The sequence below is a fragment of the Crocuta crocuta genome, unplaced genomic scaffold, assembly GCF_008692635.1.
Source record: "Crocuta crocuta isolate KB4526 unplaced genomic scaffold, BGI_CrCroc_1.0 scaffold129, whole genome shotgun sequence".
Lineage (NCBI taxonomy): Eukaryota > Metazoa > Chordata > Mammalia > Carnivora > Hyaenidae > Crocuta > Crocuta crocuta.
This window is the reverse complement of record NW_027551571.1, coordinates 196,422-219,031: the sequence shown is the minus strand read 5'-3', so window position 1 is coordinate 219,031 and position 22,610 is coordinate 196,422. Positions and strand designations below refer to the sequence as shown.

The following is a 22,610-nucleotide window of genomic DNA, read 5'->3' as shown; positions in this document are numbered from 1 at the left end:
GGACAGTGTGAGGGAGGGAGGAGGCAGAGAGAGGGCGACACAGAATCCAAAGCAGGCTCCAGGCTGAGCTGTCAGCTCAGAGCCCGAAGCAGGGCTCGAACTCATGAACCTTGAGATCACGCCCTGAGCTCAAGTCAGACACTTAACCAACTGAGCCCCCAGACGCCCTGATCTGTTTACATTTTTAACATAAGTTCACTTCATCCTTCTAAGCCTCCGTGAAGTGTGCTACCAAGGAAAGGTCTGTGTATGCGTGCACGTGTGAGTGTGTCAGCTTGAGTGTGCACGAGACAGTATCTGAGAGAGTGTGTTTGCATATGAGTGTGTGTGTGTGTGTGTTGGCGCCCCAGGCGCTGAGGCGGAAATGGGTGCCGCCTGTCCCTGACAGAGCTCAGCAACCAGAACTCAACACTGAATGTAAGTTCCTTCTCTTCGCATTGTGGGATCTGTGAAGACGTGGAGGCAGGCGATCTCCCTCACTGACGAGGTATTAAGGTTCGAGGCCATGGACGGGACGGCGCCACGGCGACAGCCCCCCTTGGCCCCAGTGGACGGGGAGGCACCGCGGCGACAGCCTCCCTCAGCCGTGGGCGGGAAGGCGACACGGCGACAGCCCCCCTCGGCCCAGTGGACGGGACGGCGCCACGGCGACAGCCTCCCTCAGCCGTGGGCGGGAAGGCACCGCGGTGACAGCCCCTCTCGGCCCCAGTGGACGGGACGGCGCCACGGCGACAGCCTCCCTCGGCCCAGTGNCCCCAGTGGGCCGACCCCCGCCCCGCGCCCTGCTCGCTCACCGCCCGCAGCCGGCGCGATTCTCTGCGTGTAGGTGTGTCCTGCTGAACGGGCTTGTTCAGTTTATGTCCTTGGCGTAAGTGGCATCAAGGGTGTCCGGTTTTGCCTTTTCAGAAGGGAAACCAGGGAGGGCCAGCCTCGCTCTCTGGCCAGGTTCCCGGGGGGAAACACCCGGTTTCTCCCGGAAACTGCTGGGAGCCCCCCCCCTGGCCCAGAAAGTAGTTCCGGACGTGAAAATAGTCCGCCCTCGTGAGGGGACCCGGGGCTGCGCGGCCGCCCGCAGCCGCTCCGTGTTCATGCCCAGCCCCCCGCCTCAGCGGGCGACCCCACGACACGGTTCTGGCCGCACAACGGGAGCCCTCGGGGACTGTGCGTGTGCGTGGGTTTGGACCCGGACCGTCACCCGCCGCCGCTCGCTTCTTCCGCCTGCGCGCGAAGGCGCCACAGCGCGTCCCAGGGCGCGGCCGGCGGCGGGCGGCTCTCTGTGCAGACGCGTCCGGCACGAACAGCGGGGCCTCGTTCACGCCTCTGCGGCCGCGCCCCTTCACCGTCAGCGGGGGCAAAGCCGCCCCGAGGAGAGAGCCTGCGTGTTTCCCGGCCCTGGCCGTCCGCGGACACGCGGGGGAACGCGGCTTCGGCAGCCCGTCCGAGGTGAGTTCAGGGCGCTTGCCGTGTCCACACGGACCAGGACGGGCGCGCGCAGTCGGTGCCGCGGCCGCCGGCCCGTCTGTCCTCGGACGGTGGCCGCCGACCTGAGGGGCTGGCCCTGGGGAGACCCTGCCTTCCAGAAGCGCCACGCCTGCCGGTCACACTGCCCGAGACCCGCCCTGTTCTGTTTTCGGTTCCGCGGGACACGGAATCAGGTTAAAGTTGATTTCCTCGCGTGTGCAGCGCACACGTGAGGCGTGGGTGCCGGCGGGGGGGCTGCCCCTGCACTCCCACCCCCACGCCGCAGGGCACGTGCGGGGGGTGGCCCGGGGTCCCCGCACTCCGCCCTGAAGCAGATCCAAAGGGTGAAGCAGCCGTGTTTGGATGCCGGGGAACGTGGTGACACATCGGGTGGCTTGGCTGCATAGAACACGCGGCAGTCTGGGAAGGAAGTTGTGTTTTATCCTAGTTAACGAACTAAATGATAGTATTGTCACACTTGGGAAGGCGGGGCCGGGAGTGCAAGACTGGCCTGGACAGGTGCAGGGGCCGGCGGGTTGGTGACCCTCCCTCTGCTCGGGTGACAGACGGAAGGACAGCCCTCGGGGCGCCCTCCCTGGGCAGGAGTCAGCCAGGGGTCCAGGTCCCCCGGCCGAGGGGGGAGCCTCCCACTGAGCCCCGGGGAGCTGAGGCGTGGCTGCCGAGCCGTGGAGGGAAGTCCACCTGGGTTTCGGACCCCAAGACCCCAGGACCCCCGAGGCGCAGGGGGAGGGAAGCCCTGCCTAGGGATGGTGGGACAGGGTCCCGGGCCGCCGTGAAGGGACACCGCCTCAGGGGCACCTGCACCGTTGTTCGGGAGGTGGGCTGTGCCAGGCTTGGACGTAGTGCTGAGGAGTCTGGTTCTGCACACCAGGAGGCAGCAATGCTACTGAAGAAATGAGTACTGGATTTTGAGACGGGGTATGAGCAAGCTTGGTTCAGGCCGCAAAGAATTGGGGGTGCCTCTGAGAGCCCCAGAGAGCAGTGAGCCTGCAGGCCCGGCCGGCCGACTCCGTGCAGGTGGGTCTGCCTGAAGTTCGCAGGGTACGGGAGGTTGATGGTGCAGCGTTTCTCCGGCAGTTACTGTGCGCGGGGCACCTGAGCCGTGCCCCGTGGTCGGAGGTGCGAGAGGATCAGACTCCAGGCGCACAAGCAGCGTCCGTGCCCGCAGGAGGCTCACGTCTAGTGGAGTCCCGAGGACGGAGTCCCGGGCCGCCCTGACGCCAGGGCGGGTGAGAGAGATCATGAATGGAGCAGTGAGTTGGCAGGGAAAATGCCGATGGCGCCATCCGTCAGGAACAGCCCAGACGTGTGGAGAGGAGGGAGCTGCAGGGAGAGGAGTGAGGAGTCCCTGCCGATCTGGGGCCACAGCCCTGCGCCTGGCGAGGTCACCAGGCGGCGTCCTGACCACACGCACCCCTGTGTGGGGTGACAGCTCTGGAGCTCACACCCCCGCTGCTGCCCCGGACAACGCCACGGGTGCCCTGGAGCATTCTCTGCCTGCCGTCAGGCCGGACTCCAGGGGTCTGCTGCCGCGGTGACCGCGTCGAGGGGAGCAGGAGAAAACGTGTCCACCCCCGTGGTCTGAGCTCGTCCAGGCCTCCCACCCCGGACCCGAGGGGAGGCCTGGCAAGAGTGAGTGGGGAAGGGGCTGAGGGCCAGCAGGTCGGGGGGAAGGCCCGTGCCTGTCCCTGCTCCGTCACTCCATATACACCCGCTTCCTGCAGAGCCTCCCCCCAAGGCCCCGCCAGCGGGTCCCCGCTTCTGCCTGCCCTGGTCCCAGCGCTCCCCGAGTGGGGCGCTGACTCGCATCTGTCCCCGTCTCCATCTCGGTGCCGTGAATTGCAGCACAACAAATAGTGACGCATGGCGCACGCGAGGAGACTTTGGAGGTGAGGGGACGTTTGGTGGGACAGTTTCCCGGATGTGTACTTATGTCCAGACCCTCCCGCCTGCGGGCGTCAGATCCGAGCAGCTCCGCACCTTACCATAAGCGGTTTCGTGAAAAAGAACACAAAGAAACAAAAATCCCACCTGCACATTCTTTATCCTACAGGCTAAACTGGGAAGTTAGCCAGATCCACTCTCCTTAGATAAAACCGCATGGATGTGAATGTGTGCGAAGTGGACCGTGTCTTTACACGCAAACAGAGGCCGTGCGCACAGATGCCCCAGGCCGGTCTCTGCCGCTGGCCTTGCAGCTGGAGGTCCCGGTTGTGGATTTACGAGTCCCTCCGCTCCTGCGCTGTCAGCCTGTCGTGGGGGCACACCTCACATGCTGGTCCGGGTCCTCAGCCCGCCGGCGTCCGCTGAATGGCCATATTCACCCACGCTTGCTGGGACGTGGCTGGGTCACGCCGGAGGATGTCATGTGGCCTGGCTCTGTGTCCCTTGGGGAGCAGCAGGTCACATTGCCCTCGATGGCTGGGATAACTCGCCCCCAACGATGGTGCCGTGACTGCTTTCTTGCCGGATGGTTCAGTGGCATGAGGGGCCCCCTGTGGCAGCGGGGCCGAGTCAGCGTCCGCCTGGAGGACACCACTGTTGTCACCATGAGGTTTCACTTGGCAGGAAGAAAATTCCAGGCCCGGAGGACCCGGAGACCCAGAGACACAAGATGTTTCTGGTGGGTTATTCATTGTGGTCATTAACGGGGTCCCCCGGCTTCTCGCCCTGACTCCAGGCTCTCCTGGCTGCTGGTCCCAGCACAGACCCAGCCTGCAGGACCGCAGCCTCACCCTGCAGATGCCCGTCCCCTACACGCATGTTTCAGCACTGAGTAGGGCTTCACCGCGCATCTGTGGGGCTCCTGGGTGCTGGCGTGGTTGGTGGCATCGGGAAGGGCATGTGCCGATGCCATGCTACCGTGCAGACCTCTGCTTCCCAGGTCAGAGGCGACATTGGCGGCGGGGGCAGGAGGGAGCATCTGGTTGTCACGCATCCAGAAGCCCATGAGTGGCGATAGCATTGGTGGGCGATGGTGCCTGCAGTGCAGAGCAAATGCCATCTTTCCAGGAGGAGAACATTCTCCTCACTCCCCAGTGGAAGTGCTCCTGTGTGACCAGCCTGCCAGCAGGTGGCTGCTTGGATCCCCTCCCCACTGGGCAGTGGCACCATGCCAGGGCCTGGCGTGGACCTGATGCGAGCAGCGCGGGTGCTCCAGGGCAGGGGTGCTATAGGTTGCGTCACATCCCCTCAGAAGACATGTCCAAGTCTCACCCCTGGTGCCTGTGTTCAAATAAGATATCCTCGGATCGATGAGGTGGCGCCTACCCCAGTGATGGCGTCCCTGTGCGATGAGGGAGATCTGACCCCCCGAGGGAAGGGCGCCAGGCGGCAGTGCAGACAGCCGGGCTGCGTGCGGCTGCAAGCCCAGGCCCGCCCGGGACGGCCACCTGTTCTGGAAGCCGGAAGAGGCAAAGAAGGGGCCCTCCTGGAGGAGGGAACGCGGCCCGCCGCCAGCACCTCGACTTCATTCTTCTGGCCTCCAGATCTGAAAGAACAGGCTTCTGTGGGTGTAAAGCACCCAGTTTAAGCTACTTTGTTCAGGGGTCCTGGATAGTAACCCAGGCAGTGCCCAGATCAACCCAGGAGAGAAGCATCCACGGCGTGGAGCCCGCCCAGCCTCATCCCTGCTGCCATGGTCACTCTGCGGTGGGCCTGCCTCATACGCGCCGGTGACTTGGGGAAGGTGGTGAACTGAGCAGAGAGCCCCCGCCCTTGGCTCATGGAGGGACTCCTCCGCCGTGCAGTCTTCAGTGTGCGCACATGGCACGGGGTAGACAATTCCCCTACACCTCTGTGCCAAGACCTCGGACCCGTCTCCCTCCTGAAACAGAAGGTGCGTAGTGGAGTTTTCAGTCCCCCCCTTGACGGGACTCTCCTCCCCCGTGCTCACTGGGGACACCCCACAAGGATCTGGGGGACCCAGATGCTCGGCTCCATCCGGTGTGAGCACCTGACACAGAACCTCCTGTGAGCCAGGCTCGTGTTCTTACTGAACTGACCTGTGACAGGGACTGTGGCTGTGGGGGCGGGGACAGTGCAGCGTGCCTCGATTCGCTGCTGTCTGGGCTGCGAGCTAACCATCCAACTGGAACTTCCTCCCCACCTGCACACAAGAGTATGTTTCGTTCAGGTGTTGCCTGGGGCCTCATGGCCCACTGTGCAGTGTGCATCCTGCATACATCATGCCGGAAGAATCCGGGGGCTCTCACAGTATAGTAAGTACTTGCAGGGAAAAGCACGGTTTTGCTCACACTCCAGGGGTCTGTGATATGCTTTCCTGTGGGAGATTGTCAGGGGCTCCGCACGGTGTCACAGCCACTTGGGGGCGCCGTCAGGCCCATGGGGCCATATAGGACCCAAGCAGCGTGGCAGCTGGATCCGCTACCTTGAGGAGTGAGTCCAGCTGAAAATGGACAGTCTCAGGGGTTAGTTGGTAAGTGGACCAGATGCATGCTTCAGTGTGGCGTATGTCTCCAGAACCTATGAAGGCTTTAAAAACAGAACCTTTTGTGTGTGTGTGTGTGTTGAGTGGTAATGTGCCTTCATCAGTTGGGATATGTTGACAAGTCCTTGGTCATGGGAATATAGAAACATCTGGAAGGTCCAAGTCCCTGTTTCTTGGACGGGCTTATCTCCCTTCCCCTGACCTGGTCCGTTCAGGCGACTTGTAAGAGATTCAGTATGGCTGGAGGGTACCGTTTGCACGGGAAGAGAGCACCTTAGTCCTCTAGCCACTCCCAGGTGCACAGATAAGCACGTACAAGCTTCTCTGAGCCATTGCATCGATGCTAAAGGGTTTGGAATGTATTTTGAGTGTAGTTGGGAGCTGTTGAAAATTTTAATGTAGGAATTGACACGATCAGGACACGTAGTAGGACTTTTCCAGCCACAGTGTTAGGGGACAGTGGTGTCAAGCCCAGGAGGTTGGCCGGTGGCTGGTTTGGTCACCTGCTTGAGTGTGGAGAGCCACGAAGCCAGGCAGTGTCACCGGGAAGAAAAGACATGCCTGGATTTGGGAGATACTAATTGCCATTAGTTACAGCATTCCCCTCAGTGCCCGGGTAGCCTGATGAGGGAGGCCCTTTGCGAAGCTTACAGTAGTGAGAGACAGCGATGAAACACTCACATCAATTACCACACAGCTACACGTACAGAAAGAGCTGGAAAGGAGGGAACATGGGCAGGAACTAGTCACTGTCACGGAGCTGGGAGGAGGGTCAAGGCTGGCTGTGTCTGAGCCCAGATGAGGGGCTTGGAGACGGAGGTGCCAGGAGGGAGGGCAGGGAGGGGCCTGGGACCCCAGTAGCTGAGGCTGGGGGGGCGTGCCAGGGCGCCTTGCACACCTGTTCATTGTCTTAGATGCAACTAGAAGAGTCTGAGGTTTTTTTTTTTTTTAATGTTTATTTACTTTTGAGAGATAGAGAGACAGAGTGCGAGCAGGGGAGGGGCAGAGAGAGAGGGAGACACAGAATCTGAAGACAGGGGCCAGGCTCCGAGCTGTCAGCACAGGGGCTGACACGGGGCTGGAACTCAGGAACCATGAGACCATGATCTGAGCCAAGGTTGGATGCTTGATTGACTGAGCCACCCAGGCACCCCTGAACTGTTTTAAATAGAGGAATGTCTTGGTTTTCTCCGGGGAGGTGAGGCTCACTCCCGCTGCAGAGTGGACACTGGCACAGACACCAGGAGACCAGCTGGTGGGTCAGAGCCCAGAGGGACGGAGGCGGGTTCCAGCCCCAGGGAGCGCTGCCTGCTCGGGGAACAGCAGTGCATGTGTGAGCAAGCAGGGCGAACCCCCAGGTGGGGCTGGGTCCCGAGAAGGTGGGCTTTGGGGCGACCCCGCCTGGTGGGGAGCCGGCCGACCCGGGGCTCCCTCTCCGCATGGACAGAGAGAAGCCCTTCAGGCCCCCATCTCAGTGGGCTTCGTTCAGAGAGTAGCCTGTTGACTCTTCAACCACATTAACAGCAGCGATGAAAATCTCCAGGTGGATGAACCGTACAGTGTGTGGAAAGGCAGCGAATGCAAGTCCTGTGTCAGGTGGAGGTGTGGTAAGGGCACTGGAGCAGCTGTACGAGAATAGATACAGTCTGTATTTCTTCGCCTTGTGTTCTGAGAAGGAAGATCACAGGACTGGGGGTGTGTGTGATATTTTGAAGGATTAGCTGTAATTCTAGCGTGGTGTTTAAACAAATTAATAGAGTCTTTGACATAATTATATTGTTTATTTCATTTTTAATTAGTAAGCTTTATTTTTAGAGCCTTCTTAAGTTTACAGAAAAATGAGCAGAAAGTACAGAGAACTCCCAGAGAACCCCCTCTCCCCCGCCCCCCCAAGTGTTCCCCATTACCAATGAGTGTGGCCCATCGTTAAATCTGAAGAGCTGATACTGGGACATTCTTGTAACTCAAGTCCATACGTCACGTCAGGGCTGACCGTGCATTGTGCACTTCTGGGGTGTGGACGCGTGCATGATGTCACATATGCGCCATTCAAATGTCATATAGCACAGCCTCAGTGCCCTAAAATCCCCTGCTGTCCCCTCCCCAGGCCCGGCCACCAGTGATCTTTTTATTGTGTCTCTAGTCCTGTGTTTCTGTCTTTTCCAGAATGTTACAGAACTGGAATCACACAGTATGTAGACTTTTTTTTTTTTTAATTTAGTAATGCATTTGAGTTTTATCCATGTCTTTTTATGGCTTGATAACTCATTGATTTTTATTTTTGAAATTTTTTTGTTTTTTATTTATTTATTTATTTTTATTTCTGAGAGAGAGAGAGAGAGAGAGAGGCAGCGTGAGCAGGGGACGGTCAGAGAGAGAGGGAGACACAGAATCTGAAGCAGGCTCCAGGCTCCAGGTTCCTAACTGTCAGCACAGAGCCCAACACAGGGCTCGAACCCATGAACCGTGAGATCATGACCTGAGCCGAAGTCGGACGCTTAACCGACTGAGCCACACAGGTGCCCCAGTAACTCACTGATTTTTAGTGCTAAGTAATATTCCATTGTCTGGCTGTCTGTTCACCCGCTGAAGGACATTTTGGTTGCTGCAGGTGGTGGACTTTATGAATAAAGCTGCCGTAAATATCATGTGCAGGTTTCTGCATGGACCTACATTTTTAATGCAGCTCATTTGGGTGAATATGAAGGACTGTAACTGCTGGATTGTAACGTAAGTAGTTTGGTTTTGGAAGATGCTAAACTGTCTTCCAGCATCGCTGCCCCGTTCTGGGTTCCCACCGACAATGAGCGGGCGTTCCCGTTGTTCCGCATCCTCGCAGCGTTTGCCATTGTCAGGATCCCGGATTTCGGCCTCTCAGAATGGTGTGTGGTGGCATCGCGCTGTGGTTTTAATTTATGTTTCCTTCGTGGCCAGTGCTGTGGGCCTCTTCTCATGTGCTTATTTGCCACCTGTATGTCATCTTCACCGAGAGAATCTGTTCAGATATTTTTCCCACTTTAAAAATAATTTTTTTTTACATTTAATTTTTGAGAGACAGAGAGAGACAGAGCATGAGTGGGGGAGGGGCAGAGAGAGGGAGACACAGAATCTGAAGCAGCTCCAGGCTCTGAGCTGTCAGCACAGAGCCTGATGCGGGGCTTGGACCCATGAGTGGTGAGATTATGACCTGAGCCGAAGTTGGCTGCTCAACCACTGAGCCACCCAGGGGCCCCTTTTTGCCCACTTTTTAAGCAGGTTGTTTGCTTTACTTTTGAGTTTTAGAAGTTCTTTGAATATTTGGGATAGCACGATTCTACCAGATAATGTGTTTTGTAAAGATTTTCTCCCTGTCTGTGACTTGACTTTTGATTCTTTTATGTGCTTTTTGCAGAGCAGAAGTTTTTAATATTAATTATATGCAGGGCACCTGGGTGGCTCAGTCAGTTGAGCATCTGACTTTGGCTCAGGTCATGATCTCACAGTTCATGGATTCGAGCCCCACATTGGGCTCTGTGCTGACAGCTCAGAGCCTAGAGCCTGCTTCATATTCTGTGTCTCCCTCTCTCTGACCCTCTCCTGCTCAGGCTCGGTCTCTCTCTGCTGCTCAAAAAAATAAAAAAAATAAAAATAAAAAATTAATTCTGTCCACTTACAAGTTTTTCTTTTCTATGGATCATGCTTTCTGTGTCATAACTGACTTTTTATTTATTTATTTTTTAATTATAGCAAGCGTTACTATCAGACTCCATTCACTGGGCCAGAGACCGTGTGGTGTTGGCCACAGACCAGTCCCTTGTGTAGCCATGCTCCCTACACCGTGAGCTCACCGGCCCACCATACACATATTAAGTTGTTTGGTTTGAAAGACTTTCTTTTCACTGTTGTGATCTTAATTGACATCAATTTACATTAATTTTGGCAGCAATTTTGTATGTGATTTTTAAAGTGACAAAGTCAACACTAGTCGTGACTCTGTCCCTTTGGTTGTTGTTTGGGTGGATTCACAGTGTGTTATTCTTGTTTTGTTGGTGTTGAATGGGCCTTTTGACAGAGGCCCGAGTCATAATCTCCTTTTAATCTTTGCTGTTCAACGCTTCAAATCCTTGTAAGCTAAAGGGAAATAATTTGTGTACAGAAACTATTAATTTGCAACACTTTTCTGCATTAGCACAGCCCCTTGGTAAAGGACTTCCTTAGTAATAATATGTCACCAATAAAGCCGTCATGAACACCGATGTTTTACTTTCTTGGTTTAAATGTGGGTTGTATTGCTATCTTCTGTCTTGAGTTAGACCCACTGCGTACTGAACATCACTTAACTTTCTGTTGTTTACGGTTCCGTCGTGCTTCAGGGCTGCCGTCTCCCCACGCGCGCTCCTCCCTTCCCCGGCGCATGGCTCCTCGCTCCGCTCCTGCGAGGTCTCCATGAGATGCTGGTTCCTCAGCGGTTTCCTGGCCGATCCTGTAAAAGCCCTCACGCACTCCGTCACTCCAGTGCCCTTCCTTTCTACATTCTTCTTCTTGCCACCTGTGATCCTCAGACTCCTGTCGTGTCTCCGCCTACCTGCTTGCCGCCTGCCCCTCCCTGTCCAGTGTCCTCTCCAGGAGGGCAGAGCGTCCTCTGCCTCGAGGGCACTTGACAAGGGCTTGTCTGATAAGTCTGATTCACTAGGGACAAAATACTTGGTCGGACTGCTTCTACTGATTTATCAACCACTTGGGGCGCCCGGGCCATTTCTGCAGGCTTACTTTGGAGAAGATTATGGTGGTAGCGGTGCCTCAACTTTTCATTAGATTCTGCCATCAGACTTGTGCATTGGGCAGGGCAGGGGCTTGTCTAATTCACAGAAAAAGGGAGCGTAGCTAGAAGGATTCAGCAGGGGAATGGTTTGGAGTCGTTTCCTAAAACCATGCTACCTCTAGCTAACGTGGATGGGAAACACCGAGAAAAGAAACTGGTCAAGGGAAGCCTGCACCACCGTTTCCCCCAGTCTGACATGCGGGCGCAGAAAGCGCGGTTACTGTCTCCAAGAAGCCTGAACGCATTTGCAAGGTCAGTTCCAAAGCAGCTGCTATAGTAACAGTTCTGAAATGCCCAGCAGACGGAAAAAATAAACAGTTTAACTTTGTGTGAGCCCATTTTCCATGCATTTCTTTGATCTCTGTTTTACCTAAATCCTATCATTCCTTGGGTGTAGTGTTCCAGAGAATACCCTTTGGAAAATGTTGCCTTTTGCATCTTTTGTTCATTTGGAGAAAAATGGAGGAAGTCAGTATCAACTCAAATCATTTTTCAGGCTGACAGCAGTTAAAGGTATATAAAGGTATAGGTAGCACTCCTTCGATACTGATGTGGTCACTGAGGGTTTACTGTACAATTCCTGACTCTAGCTCATTGCCAGAAAGCTTCTTTATTAGCACATTAAACAAACACCAAAAAGTATAGAACATAATATAAATTATTAACTATCCTTGTGATTTCCCCATTCAAAATGGGAGTCACAGTGAATCTTAATTAGTTGTAGCGCTCACCAGGCATCTATTCTGGAGAGCACAAGAATGGCTGGGTAGTGTTACCTATCATGTAAAAATATCACCTATTCAGAGAGGCCTTCTCTGATCTCAGTCTTAAATAAACCCCTTCCAAGGCACTTTCTAAACCTTGAGCTTTATTTTATTTTGTGTTGGTAGAATTTGACAGTATCTCATGTGATTCTAGGTACAAGTAAGTAATTTGTTTACTGTAAACTGTAAACAAGGTACTTGCTTACTGCTCCTCTGAGTCTTTCCATTTGCACAAAACTTGCATGAGGCACTGTCTTCTAACATGGCACCTGGACGGTGGCCCGGAGCATACAGCAGGGGCCTGACAAATACCCATGCACAAGCCTGAGCAGCCAGGTCACAGCTGTCATCCGATGACCTAAGACAACTCTAACGTTCGTTTCACTTGGGCAAAGCCTGGAGGGACATTCAAAGCAGGACATCATGGCTGTGAAGTGACCAAGTCCTGTGTCACTGGCACTGGCTCACTGGTGATGGTGGTGCTTCTTGGCACTGAAAAATGCTCATCAGTGACACTAAGGGACACTTTTTACCAATATAGGTGCATTTCAGATTTAAGGAATTATGATCCTTGGGTTTATCACCCCTCCTAGCAACCATCACCCCGTCGGACCCTACACTCAGGTGATTTGCTCTGAACAGGCCCCTCGAGGGAAGTGTAGATTTCACTTCAAAGAACTTCACAGATGCCTGCCGGTTTCAAACAGACTCAAAAAGCATCTCGTGAAACAATTGAATGAATAGCTCCCCACCTAGCCTGTTTAATGAAAAGGATTAAAACAAAAACTTTTCAAAAACTACTTTGAATCAATTAGTTCTAAATACATTTATTGGACTGTTCAAATGTTATCTCTTTTTGATTAGTCGGAGATGCCAGAAATTGTGAACATTCTCTCACTCCTTATTTCAAGTAGAAATTTTTTGCCTCAACAGGAAGAGCTAACGTGTGGCTCTCAGCGTGACAGGGCCTCTGGAGGGTGAGCATGACTGGAAGTGTGGGGTGTGTGGGGAGCAGTGGGGACGTGGAGCATTCTTGTCTCTCTTTATCAGCATTGTTGAGATGTAATTCCCAACGATACAACCCACCCGTTCAGAGTGCTCAGGACATGGTGCTTCAGTGTGTGCACAGACGTGGGCACCCAGCGCAGTCCATTTTAAAACATTCTCATCCCCACAAAAGCAACTCTGTTCCCATTAGCTGTGACTTGCTAATCTCCATCCGCCCCCAGCCCTAAGCAGCCATGAACCTGCCAGGTCCATCTTCTGTGTCTGCATTGGTTCCCCGCTTTCAGTATTTCTGCTCCCGGGCCACGCAACACTTTCCATGACTGGCTGCTTCCGCTTAGCATAAGTATTCCCGGTTCATCCACGTTGAAGCACGCACCACCACCTCGTTCCTGTTTATGGCCAAATAATACTCCCATCACGTAGATATACTACATTCTCTTGATGTGTTTGTCAACTGATGAGCTTTAGGGTGTTTCTACTCTCTGTCTACTGTGATCAATGCTGGTATAAATATTTGTGTATAACTTACGTGTGAACACAAGTTTTCATTTCTCTTGGGTATCTGTCCAGGAGTAGAAATGCAGAATCCCTATATTTAATGGTTTGAAGAACTTCCAGACTGTTTTCTGAGCAGCTACACCATTTATGTTCCCACCAGCGACGTATGATGGTTCCGATCTTCCACATACTTGTCAAAATGCTTGTTATTATCTGACTTTTTGATTCTTGCTGTCAGTACAGATAGAGATGGTATCTCATTGTGGTTTCAGTTTAATTTGATGCCTAAAAATGTGGAGCATCTTCCTGTGTGCATATTGGCCATTTGTATAACTTCTTTGGAGAAATGTCTATTCAGATCCTTTGCCAATTTTTTAATTGGATTGTTAGACTTTTTATCATTGACTTACAAGTGTTCTTTATATATTCTTCATAGGAGTCCTTTATCTGGTTTGTGATTTGCGAATGTTTTCTCCCATTCTGTGGGGCATCTTTTCACTTCCCTGATGGTGTTTTCGCAGCGTGGATTTTAATTTTGATAAAGTCCAATGAATCTCTTTCCTTTATGGTTTGTACTTGTGCTGTTGCATGTCAGAATCCTTTGCCAGACCCAAAGTCATGAAGATTTACTCCTATGTTTTCTTCTAGAAGTTTTATAGTTATTACATTTAGGTCTTTCATCTATTTTGAGTTAACTTTTGTGCCTGGCACCAGGAGAACATTCAGATCCATTATTTTGTGTGTGGCCCATGCAGTTTGTTGAAGACTGTTCTTTCCTAATTGGATAGTCTTGGCACACTTGTTGAAGATCAACTGACCGTCGATGTGCAGGTTTACTTCCGGACTCTCAATTCTATCCCACAGATCTATGTGGCTATTCTTGTGCAGTACAGCATTCTCTTGACTGCTATTGCTCTTTGGTAAGTTTTCAAACCATGAAGTGTGAGTCTTCCCACTTTACTCTTCTTTTTAAAAACTGCTTTGGAAATTTGAATGAGTTTTATAATTTCTACAAAGAAGTAAACTGTGACTCAGATGATGATTGTGTTTTTGTTGAATATTCTCCAGCTCAGAGATTACTTCCTCGGTTGTGTCCAGTCTACCAGCGAGTCCATCAGCGGCATCCCTAGTTTCTGTCTCATTATCTTAGATTATTGTCATTTGGTTTTGATCCTTAGACTCCCACCTCTGTTTACATTGCCCATCTATTCTTGCATGGATTTTAATCATGATAACTTTAAGTTGATGTTCTGATCATTTCACCTTTCCTACCATGTCCGACTTGGTTCTGGTGCTTGCTCTATGTTTCCAAACTGAATTTTTCTTTTCCTTTTAGAATGCTTGATAATTCTGTGTTGAAAGCTGGACGTGATGTCCTGGGCAAAAGGTAGTGCTATGGGCTGGGGTTGGGTATTTCCCTTTCCTTGGGTCAATGAAGCTCTGATAACAGCCCCAGAGGTTAGTTTCTCTGCGGGCAGGCCTTGTCAGTAGTAGAGTGCCTCGGGTTGTTTCAGAATGGCTGCCCCGCCCCACTCCTGCACAAGTGCAAGGGGAGTTCCCTCCTGTTTTCTTGAGCACCTGGTACAGCTTCTAGAGGTAAAATCCATGAAAGTGTGGGCGCCCCCGGGAGTTTTTGTCCCTCAGAGCTGTCCATGCTGAGAGCTGTCCACACTGAGAGCTGTCTACACTGAGTCTCCACCTATTGCTATTTGTACTAAATTACAGGTTACCTCTCCTCCCCGGATACGGGCTCCTGGAGGGTTTCTGCTCCAGGAGGTCGTGAATTTCTGTATTTGCCTGTCTCTCTCACTTGGGGGGAAGTGACCTCAGAATTTTTGCCTGTGATCTCAGCGTTTTAATTTTTTTAATTGCTGAAAAAAATGGGTACAGAAAAGAGTATGTTAAGCATTTAAGCCAAAGAGCTACAGGAACGGATGTGAATCGTGAGCGGGTTATATGCGATCCTTCACCTGAGCTTCCTTCAGAACAGAGGAGTCCATGTCAGAGTCTGTGAAGTTTCCAGAAGGCAGGAAAAAAGATCAGTCCACCATGCTGGCTTCCCTGGTCTTTCTGTCTCGGTCCATTCACCCACGCATTTGTGGACGGCAAGGCTCTGTGCTAAGGGCGATGACTACGATAAGCTGCCTTCCTCTNCATGCAAATTGTGACTATAATCACAGTCATTTCCATTCTAACAATAGACTTAACTGACTAGCTGGAGAACCGCACCTGCAAAGGCAAGGACTGCACGCTCACCCGGGTCACCTCCAGTTGGGACGTGTGCAACTCACCCCCGCAGCCTGGATGAGCTTTCTCTCGTTAGAAAGTTATGATCACAAGAAGACACAGGAAGCGACGACAGTTTGGGAAGATCATGGGGAAAAGTCAGGGCAAATGCTCTTTCAGTGAGAGGCAACGGATGGTCTCAGGAAATCAGAAGCCAGAAAATGTCTAAATGGTGTGCGCTGAGGCTGGCCACTAATAGAGGGTTTGACCAGTGGCGTGAGAGATGAAAACTCAAATTGCGTGGAAATGTACATTCTGTACATTCTGTACATTGGAAGGCCAGAGAGGGAAAGCCCTTTCCCTGGAGTAATGAGCCCGCTGCCTGGACAAGCGTCGCACTGAGACCTCAGGGAACCGTTGGTGGAGGGGAGACTGAGCGCTAAGCCCGCCTCTCTTTCCTAAGGAGATAAATACACAGTCTGACCACAGTTAGCGAGAAGCTCTTGGTGTTTATCACCTTTTCTGGTTAAATTAAAACTGCTGAGAAACGTTGGCTTCAGCTATTCTGAATGTTTTCTTCTCATCATAGAACATTGCAACATAGGGAATATGGACCATTTGTTCTTGAAAACAGGATTTTTCAATTATTTTTATACGATATTATTAAATATTATAATACGCTGTACTTTCCTTGTCTGTTACTTAATTTTATAACTGGAAATTTGGACCTTTTAACCCCTTTATCTGTTTCACCTTTCCCCCACCAGTTTGGGCTCTGTGTTTAAGAGGGTTTGTTTGTTCATTTGTTTTGTTTTAGATTCCACATAGAAGTGAAACCATATACTAACTTGTCTTTCTCTGTCTGACTCATTTCACCTAGCATTATACCCTCAAAGTTCGTCCGTGTTGTCCTACATGGCGAGATCCCATTCCTTGTTATGGCTGAGTAATATTCCATTGTGTCTGCACACCACTTCTCCTGTACCCATTCATCTGTGGGTGGGCCTAGGAGTGGCTTCTGTATCTTGGCTCTTGTGAACAATACTGCTGTAAACATAAAGTCACATATATTAATTTTAATTTTTATACATTATACCTATTTGGGGGAAAATTGCAATGATTGAAGCACTCATACAGTACTGGTGGGAGTGCAACCACACTGAAAATTACCATGACCCAGATCTTTCTGGGCCCCCGTGACCTTACCTCCTTAGAGGTCACACACGTTTAGCATTGTGCACCGTTGGTCACGTGTGTGTGTCATACCCTAGGTCGATACTCAACGGAAGTGTACTGAAGACACATGCGGCAGTGTCCACAGATCCGTTATTAGAACCCAAAGTGGAAACAATCCCAGCGCCCATCAACCTGAAACTAGGTAAGTCCCTCACTAGATATTCATGTATATGACATGACATGATATGGCATGTGACATGGTTTCACATGACATGATATGACATGGCACGGCACACTGTGACCTGCCGTGGCGTGACGTGGTACGGCGTGCCGTGTTGTGGTGTGGCGTGATGTGTGGTGAGCTGATGTGACAGGATGTGGACGGATGTGTGGTAATGGAACGCTGTTGCACGGGGGCAGGGGGCAGGGGGCAGAGGAGGGCGGAAGAGTCTCACGGCGTCGAGCCGGAGCACCTAGGCTCTCGGAGGGTGTGTTGTTCTGCACACACAACCACAACCTCCGTGAAAGTCAGCACGGTGACCTCCTCGGCAGTGACTGGCAGGGGCGCAGAGGGGCCCGTCGGTGCTGGTCACTTTCAGCTTCGTGACCTGGGTGGTGGTTACATGTGGCATCTGTTTGGGGGTTCGTCATGTGATTCATCACCATAAAGTACATGCTCTGCACACCTTTATCTATATTATGCTTTGGGTTTAGAGAGTTGCTCATAAATGACAGAGAGTCTGGCCGGTGTGGGAACGTCTTTAAGGAGGTGAGGTCCAGGGCTTTAGAAAGATCCAGACCGTGAGGAGCCATCTGAAGAGCTTTGGCTTTGCCTTGAGAGGAGCGGGGGGCATTGGAGACGGTTGAGCAGAGGAGGTCTGCCTCCTGTATTTGGCCGTGAGCGCCTGGTTGCTGTGGCAGCCGGGCTGGGGTCAGAGGACAGCGATGCGGGAAGGGGTGCACACTGCAGATTCTGAAGTGTGTGCAGAATCCACACAGTTACAGCTACTGGGGCGCGTTCCCACCTCGTCCCTGCAGGGTGGGCTCTGCAGCACCGCACGTTCATGCATGTGATGGGGAGGGCGGTGTCTTGCACGGTCGTAGTTTATGTTCCCATGCTGTGGGTGAGGCCGGTCTTTTCAGGATTTTGAGCCACTCGCAGACCCTTCTCTAAGCAGCGGCGTTCACGTGCCGTTCCAGTTTTCTCCTGCCTCAGCCTGCATTCTCGCGCGTCTCCGTGTGCCCACTGTGCATCAGAGTATGGACTCCAGCCGCAGATCTTACCTGTGTCATGAGTTTTTGAGTTAAAAGCCCTTTCTCACTAAAAAGTCATCATTAACTATAAGAATAATAAAAGCTTATAATTCTGGGGCACCTGGGTGGCTCAGCCGGTTAGGTGTCTGACACTGGGTTTCTGCTCAGGTCATGATCTCATGGTTTTGTGAGTTAAGGCTCCATGCTGACAGTGTGGAGCCAGTTTAATGTATCTCTCCCCCTCTCTCTCTGCCCCCCCCCACTTGTGCTGTCTATGTCTCTCTCAAAATAAGTAAATAAACTTTAAATTAAAAAAAAACTTAAAATTCACATTTTCTCCCAATATTTTTGTGATTTCTTTCTTTCCTTTTTTTTTTTTTTTAAGCTTAGATCTTTGTTCCACTTATATATTTTGGTATAAAGTATGAGAAAATAATCCATTTTTTCTAAAGTATGAAAGCTGGATAACAGCAGTGTTAAGGGCACATATTGCGGATGTAGATGGTTTGCTTTGAATTCTGTCTCTGCCAGTCACTAGCCCTGTGACTCCGTGCGGTGACTACTCTCTCACGACACCAGTAATCTGTCCACCCAGAGCGGATGACAGGACCAGTCAGGGTGAGCGGCTCAGGCTCGTCACCATTTCAGGGCCACCTGCGGGCGAGCTCCGTGCCAAGCCAACGCCTGTGTGAACTGTGCCTGAATTTTGCCTTCCACCATCAGTGGCTCACACAGCCATGGGTATGAGTTGAGGAGAGGCCACGCCATGGTACTGAAGCATCACGGGAGAGTCCAGGACACTGATCACACAGCTTGTGTCTGATGGGCCCACGTATGCGCGTTCCTGGCACACCACTTCCATCACATGGTGGCTGGTTGCCAGCCTGTTTACCTGGTCCAGTGGCTCCATCAGAATGGAGTTCATGGTGGGCGACTCCAGACCCGTGGCCACTGGCGCTCCGTGGTTGGGCGTTCTGTCTCTACTCATAGCGTACCAAGCGTTATTTTTCAGTGGTGGCTGTGGTCAGCTGCACATGAACCAGATTTGCTTCAGAACTCTGGGGGCTTTCATTTGTCATCTCACTCATGGTGTTGAATTCGCTCATGGTGGTGGCCATAAAGTCCACATGGGGTCTGTTCCCACTACTGAACTCTCTGACAGTGTGCGATCTGCTGGATCGAATGGCCTGAGTCTTGGTGGGACCGTAGCCTGGACCTGCTACAGCGCCATTGCCGGCCTGGGCCCCGCTGCAGTCCTTCTGCGTCACCTGCGTGTGGACTGAAGCCGTATTCCCAAGGGTGGAGCTGGAGGCTCCAAAGTCCCAAGAGGATCAGGTGGTGTGCTTCCTCCTGGCGGGACCAGCGTGCCACAACTTGTCCTTCCTTAGATGCCCCAACCGCCGGACCCCTAAACGTTTCACGGAGGTACATGCTCCTGAACTTAGTAGGGTTCATCTGCCATGCGCTGGAGTGGGGGGCATCCCAGGAGAGCCTCCCATGGTCTCCCTGCTTCTTGCTGGCCGGGCCAGAGTGATACGGCAGAGAGCTGGTCAGTGTGAGATCAGAGGCTCCAGACCTTTCAGACCACCTCATGACGGAGGGTGGAAGAGATTAGGGAGCTCAGGAAGGAAATGCAGTTATATGCTCTTTCCAGTTTTATGGGAACGAAACTTTCCGATCTTCTTTCCTGGTAGAGGCAGAAAGGGGCACGTCTGTTAAATCGCAGGCCTCATGTGACGCGCCTGCAGTCATGCTTGCTCGCGCTGCCGCTGGCCCAGAGCGTGAGTGCAGCCGTACTTGCGTGAGCTTGTGAGGGTCTCTGTCCTGCAGGGGCCAGAGGGTGAATTAAATGGAGACAAGGGTAGTGAGACCCCTGCTATCACCGACTTGAGCTCCTTGAGTGTGGCACTAATCTTTCCCGCTCCCTCTGGGATGAGATGCTGGTTTTATTTCCTATCTCGCCTGGGCCGAGGGTGGGGCACAGTTTCAGAGGCTTCCGTTTGGCGCTCCTCATAGCGTGTCTCTGACCCTCCCTGCCGAAGACCCACTGAGGGGTTTGCACCACCTGCTCAGTAGATCTTTCCAGATGACAGCCTCGTGAATCTGCAGGGCTGATGGGTCTGTTGCCAGCTGGACAGTGGCCTGGATTCCGTTTATGACCTAAGCCGCATGGCCCAGCTCTCCCAGAGGGTAGTAATGGCCCTCAGGTATTACTGCCAGCTCCAAAGCTGTGTCCAGCAAGCCTGGAGGTGTTTGTGTGGTCCCTCGCCTCGTGCACAGTTACTCAAGGAAACGGCATGCCCCCCTTAGTGGGGGCTTGGGGTGTCATCATGCCTTCGGGCCTTGGTGCTTCAGGTGCTTCCTTCTGAGAACATGGCCTCCTCTTCCTCTTCAGTCACTGGGTCTTGGGTCCAAAAACTGGCTCAGGTCTGGAGACTACACAAGGGGGTACTGCTCTCCGTTTCCCACTTTTCTTCCTTGGTTTTGGATAAATCGAGCACAAGCCTGACTGGCTATGTGTTTTGCCCCCAGGGATGCTATGTTCTGTAAACCATCTTCCTAATTCTGAAGGTCAGGTCTCACTGGCTGCCACCCCGACATTGCCTGTCATGATGATAACTGTGTCCATCTGGCTTCCGATCTTGAANTGTCTGGCCCCTGGGGGGGGGGGGGGGGTGGGGGGGTCCTGCCACCCCTGTGGTGAGCGCAAGCCCAGCTCTGCAGTGGCGTCACCCCGCATCGGGCCTGGCTCTCATGGGACAAGCCTACCAACGGCCTTTGCGATGCTGGAGCCTTTCCCTGTACATTCCTTCTTGTTTTGGTAAATAGTGAGCCTTCCATCTGCCGGGTGATCTGGCCGTGCAGAGTGCGTCCGTCTCAGCATGCCTCCTTCCGTGTCTTTCAGTCCCTCTTTCCACAGTCTGCCGTGCAGTTCTGGCATCTCAGCTCGCTTAGCATGGGCCATTGATTTTTCCGTGATTCCAGGAAACATCCCAGTAGCGATTTCACACCAGCTCTTGAGGCTTTGCCAGGATGCTGAATCCTGTGTCTCAAAACTGCTTCCAAATCAATACACTCTCCCTTAGAAAAGCTTTTGTCCGGGACTCTTGATCAGTCGCTCCTCAGAACCCAGTCCTGCAGATTCTCCCCTGGCTCCTGCCAGCGCATGCTCTCTAGATCCTGGAAGTCCTCATCAGACCCAGGTCACTGCAGCCACAGCATAACCCTCATGATCTAATGGCCAGCAAGGGTGGGGCGCATCTGACCAGGAAGCAGCACTGCATTCTCTTTAAGGAGAGAGTTTTTGTTCTTAACAGGAAGGATTGGGCAATTCTGTGGATAGACCTTCAGGGGGGCCTGAGAATTCACCAGCCCAGATGTCCACCAGCTCTTCTGTCAGCGTGCTGTTCTTTCCTACCCAGAATCCTGCACTCCTTGGTTGGGAGCTTCACCTTGATCTTCTTTTGGATTTGGCTGCCCTAAGTGCGGTGCCTCTGTGGTGTCCCAGATAATACCCCTGCCCCTTCCAAAGAGCCCCATGTCCCAATCTCAGAAACTTGAACATGTTAGGCTCCATGATGAAGGAAAATTAGGGCTGCAGATGGAATTCAGGTTGCCAGTCAGCTGACTTAAAAATAGGGAGGTTGTCTAGATTTTTTCGGTGGTAATCCCTCCCTGTCCTACCCTGCCCCTGTGGCATTGACCTTGGCCAGCGCTGCCTTGTGCAGCCTCAGAGGTAATGGCCAGGAGGAACTGGCCTGGAAAGGACATCCACTGACAATATTTATAGCAGGGACACATGTCTGTGCCCATCAAACTGAGAAGGGCTGAACTGTTCACAGTTTCCCTTACTGAGACCTGAGGGATTGCCCATCAATTTTTATTTAATATTTTTGCTTACGGACATTGAGGATATACAATATCTCTCAGTGAGATTATACAAAAGTCTTTTTATTGACCTCATCTGCAAAAAGCACACACCTGAATAGAATGGAAGAATATCTTCCAAATACTCAGGAAAAAATCACTGTCTACTTAGAATTCTGTGTCTTTCATGTAAATGCTGACAGAAAAATCTTTGCAAGAACATGCTCTGATGGGAAGGAGATTTCAAACCTGTGAGGAAGGAGTCACAAGGAGTAATGAACAAATACATCACTAAATAATGAATGGCCCTAAAAGAGAAGACAAACACTTGGAAGTCTGGAAACACTGTGAAAGTCCTGAAGTAATAACACAGATGAGACGTGTAAACAGGATTAGATTCAAATCGTTTAAAGGTACTTTTGTTCCTTACTAATAAGAGAGAAATGTTTATTACATTTTGACGCTCCTAAGTATGTAATTAATATTTAATGGCAATAACTAAGAAGTATAGAAATAGAATGTTTAACAAGCTAGTGAGGTAAAAACAAGTTGGTAAAAATATGTCAAAATAAATCAATGATCACTGTGAATGTAGATATTTTAAAGTTTTCTGTTAACCAGGGAAACCAGCACAAATTTTTAAAATAATATTTGCTACATGCGTGTTATAGGAGACACATAAAACATGACAGAAATGTTACAAGAGATGGATAAAGATATGCCATGCCAACATAAACAAGAAAAAACAATAGTAATATTAATAACAGAAAACAATCAAAGAGACAAAGCCAAAGATCTCTCTCAGGTGTGAGGTAGTCGTAAAAAGTCACAAAAACTTAGTTTTGTATGTTCCTAACAATGTAATATCAAAAATGCAAAGTAAAAATTGGCACAATTCTAGAAATAATTGCAAAAAGGAACTACCTTACTTAAATGTTTTTATCACACTGTTCTTAGAAATGAATAGATGTAGCAAACTGGAAAACAAAAACATTGTATACAAACTTGACAAGCTTGATATGATATCAGTCTAATGTATATCTGCCCAACAATGCAAGAACACACATTTTTAAAGCATACATGA

General features: G+C 51.5%; 1 long non-coding RNA gene across 1 annotated transcript in view; it reads left to right on the top strand.

Annotated features, from left to right (window-relative positions):
- Window positions 1–1,116: 1,116 nt before the first annotated feature.
- Window positions 1,117–22,610, top strand: part of LOC144220722 (uncharacterized) — a 167,899-nt gene continuing 146,405 nt past the window's right edge. Inside the window, exons 1-2 of the long non-coding RNA XR_013331838.1 lie at window positions 1,117–1,443; window positions 16,501–16,607. This is a non-coding gene — a long non-coding RNA (uncharacterized LOC144220722). The remainder of the gene's footprint in view (window positions 1,444–16,500; window positions 16,608–22,610) is intronic.